Raw genomic sequence first — 4,231 nt, 5'->3', positions numbered from 1 at the left:
TTTGGCTGGTAAAATTGTAGGTAATTTTGGTCTATTTCAGCCATTAGCATGGTAGTGACTACCCATCTCTTGTCCTCCAGCCCTGTGTGGCAGACAACTATGGAAACAAGAGCCTGCATTCCTGGAACAACTTATGAGAGCCAGGGTGGGCAATGACCTTGTCCTCCAAATACTGCAGTTCTGTGTTCTAATTGCTGATTACTGCTTCTGGTGATGGACGTGCATACAGAGGTAGGTGCCCATTGTTGCAACCCCCACTGGCTGAAGTGGCTAACAGGATTTAAAGGATTTTTTAAAAACCTGCAATTTTTTCCCCTTTTTTTCTTCTCTTTTCCCGTTTTTGGGAGCAGACATATTCAAAAGTAACTGTGTATGGGAAGATTTAGAAAATCACCTTGTTGGGGTGCCTGGGTGGCACAGCGGTTAAGCGTCTGCCTTTGGCTCAGGGCATGATCCCGGCGTTATGGGATCGAGCCCCACATTGGGCTCCTCCAANCGGTTAAGCGTCTGCCTTTGGCTCAGGGCATGATCCCGGCGTTATGGGATCGAGCCCCACATTGGGCTCCTCCACTATGAGCCTGCTTCTTCCTCTCTCACTCCCTCTGTTTGTGTTCCCTCTCTCGCTGGCTGTCTCTATCTCTGTCAAATAAATAAATAAAATCTTAAAAAAAAAAGAAAGAAAGAAAGAAAGAAAGAAAGAAAGAAAGAAAGAAAGAAAATAAACTTGCATGCCCTGGGAAAAACACAGGCTCAGAAAAGACCTGAAAAGACCTTAAGCTTTCAACCGAGGCTGATCTTTGGCAAAGAGACACTGTCCAACAATTTAAAAGAAAACCTACAAACCCTGGAGGAAGGGGAGAATTTGATTTCCAGAGTTATCACAATATAGGACTCATATGTCCAGGTTTCAACAATTAAAAAAAAAGGCATACAAACAAACAGGAAAGTATAACCCATTTAAAGGAACAAAATAAATCAACAGAAATTATCACTGAGGAAGTCCAGATACTAAACAAAGACTTTAAAACAACTGTCTTAAAGATGCTTAAAAAGCTACAGAAAAACATTAACAAAGAGAGGAAATTGATACATGAACAAAATGAGAATATCAATAAAAAGAAATATAAAAAGGAACTAAAAACTTCTGGAACTGAAAAACACAAGAGCTGACATGAAAAATTCACTGGAGTGGTTCAAAAGCAGATTTGGGCAGGCAAAAGAAAGAACCAGTAGATCTTAATGACAAGAGGAACAGAAAGAAAATAAATTAAGGAAAAGTAAACCGAACCTAAGGGACCTGTAGCACAGCAAGCAGACGAATATATGCATTGGGGAGTCCCAGAAGGAGAAAAGAGAGAGAAAGAAACAGAGAAATTATTTGAATAAATAATGGCTGAAAACTTCCCAAAAATTTTTTTAAGATTTTATTTATTTAAGAGAGAGACCACGAGTGTGCCAGCAGGGTGTACAGGGGTGGGGTACACATGAGCAAGGCATGTGTGCACCAGGGGGAGGGGTCAAAGGTGAGGGAGAGGGACAAGCAGACTCTACACTGAGCATGGAATCCCATGCAGGGCTCGATCTCAGGACCTTGAATTCAAGAGTTGGCTACGCAACCAACTGAGCCACCCAGGAGCCCCCAAAAAACTTTGCAAATTGGATGAAAGACAAAAATTAACAAATTAGAGAAACTCAGCTCCATGTAAGATAAAAGACCCACACCAAGAGGATTATAATCAAAGTGTCAAAAGCCAAAACAAAGAATCATAAAAGCAACAAAAGAGAAGCAATTTTCACATATAAAGGATCCTCAATAAGATTATCAACTGATTGCTCAACCCTGGATGCCAAAAGGCAGGGGGTGATCTATTCAAAGTTATGAAAGAAAAAAACTCAACCAAGACTTCTATATCCAGCAAAACCACCCTTCAAAAATTAGATATTAGGACATTCCCACATAAACAAAAATTCAGGGAGTTAATTATCACTATATCTGCCCTGTAAGAAATGTTAAAAGGAGTCCTTCCAGTTGAAATGAAAGGACACTAAACAGTAACTCAAATCTGCTTGAAGAAATCAAGATCTCCAGGAAAGGTAAATGGGCAATTTATAAAAGCTAGTAAATTGTAATATTGATTTGTAACTCCACTCTTTATTTTCTTATTATTTATTTTATTAAAATAAAAATGCATAAAAATAATTGTTAAGCAACATATTTGCACTCAAAATGTATAAAGAACTAATTTGTGATGTCAGTAACGGAGAGGAAAACAAAACTGTATAGAAGCAGAGATTTTGTGTGCTATTAAGTTGGTACAAATTAGATAGTTAAGTTAAATTATTAAAAAGAAATAAAGGTAGGGCCATTAAGAGAGTGATTAATAATCCAAACAAGAGGTGAGTGTGGCTCAGGCCACAAGGGTTGCTGTGCAGGTGGGGGGCATGGTGAGATACTGGACATCCCCGCTGTAGCACTGACAGCATTTGCTGCTGGATTAGATGTGGATTTTTACAAGTCAGCTGTGAGGGATGAGAGCAAAAGAATTACCAAGGATGACTAAGATTTTTATCCATTGTAATAGGAAGAATGAAATTATTGATTAGAGAACACCTCAGAAGTAGCAGTCTGGAGGGTGGGAGATGGTGGTGAATATCATCTCAAAAAGCATATTAGACATCCAAGCAGAATTATCATGTTGACAATCAGATATATGTATACTAGAAGTTCAAGCTGAAGGAAAAATTTGGGAGTCACTGATGTTCTGATGGTATTTGGATGAGTCTAGAGGAGAACCTCTAAGAAGTGAGTATGAACAGAGAAGAGAATGGTCCAAGGTAAGAGGTTAGGGCACTCCAAAGTATAACAGACACAGAGATGGGGAGGAACCCACAAAGGAGTTGGAGGGGAAAGGTGCATCAACTGAGTGGTGTCCTAGAAGCCAATGGAAGCTAGTGTTTCAAAAAAGGAGGTAGCAAGGAGCTGTGTCAAGTGGTACTACCTATAGGTCAATTCAGAGGAGTACTGAGAATTAGGCACAGGCTTTAGCAGTGTGGAGTTTATCAGTAACCTTGACAAAAGCTGTTTTGGTGGAACAGAGTGGGTAAAAGCCTCACTAGAATAGGAGAAAGAGAAAACTGGAAGGAGAGGGATTTGAGCCAGAGTGTGGAGGTTTTTTGTTTTTTGTTTGGGGTTTTTTTTTTTTTTGCTAATTTTGGTTTGATTTTCCTATTCAACATCAGATATAGTACAGGATGTGTGTGTACATTCTGGTAATAATGATCCAGTCAAAAGGGAAAGTTTGATGCAGAAGGTAAGAGGGAAGAATTGCTGGAGCAGTGTCCTTGAGGGGATAACAGGGACATGGGATCTAATGCACAGTGGAAGTCAGACCTTAGCAGAGCTTGCATGGAAGATCTTCTCTAGTAACAGAAAGGGATGCAGAGAGGCAGGTGGATGTAAAACTTCCTTCTGAGGACTTTTATGATATCAGCAACCTCCAGTAAGAGGCTACCCATTGAGGGTGCAAGTGAGGAAGAAGTGCTATAATCTAAGAAGAGAGAATGTGTGAAATAGTCACCCGATGGAGTGGAAGAGTGACTGAACAAGGTGTAGTAAATTTGCAGGCTGAATTGAGTTTTGTGGGTCACAAATGTAAAATGATGCCAAGCAGCATGATAGAGGCTGGTCCACACTGCACAGCACTAACCTGCTGTGATCTTATAGGATGGGACCATTTCTTGGTCTGTACCCTTGATTTTTCCTGACATATATCCATCACAGTTTAGTGCCAGTACCCAGGCTGAACCTGGGCATTCCTGACCCCAACTACAGAGCTTTTCCCATGCCTTGGCAGACCTGTCTGTAACCTAGAGTCCTGCAAAACCAAGCAAAAAAGCCTAATCTCTGACCTGTGCTGGATCCTGCAATGTGATGATAGATAAGACAGGCCCAGCTTCTGTCCCCATGGTGCTTACTGCCTAACAGGGAGACAAACTCAGCCCAAATACACTTTACTAACCAAAACATTGTAGTATGGAATGCTTCTTGGAAGGGAGAGATAGCTAGCAAAGATTTCCGTATACACAGATGTAGTATAGGAAGGGAGCTAAGATGTCAGCATAGTAGGAAGACCCTAGGCTCATGTCATCCCTTGAACACTAGATTGCTATGAAATCATTCTAAATAAATACCCCAGAAATCAACCTGAAGACTGACAAACTCCACAACTAA

Source organism: Ailuropoda melanoleuca, unplaced genomic scaffold (assembly GCF_002007445.2).
Source record: "Ailuropoda melanoleuca isolate Jingjing unplaced genomic scaffold, ASM200744v2 unplaced-scaffold11384, whole genome shotgun sequence".
In the NCBI taxonomy this organism is placed as follows: domain Eukaryota; kingdom Metazoa; phylum Chordata; class Mammalia; order Carnivora; family Ursidae; genus Ailuropoda; species Ailuropoda melanoleuca.
Note: the sequence above shows the minus strand (reverse complement) of the source record.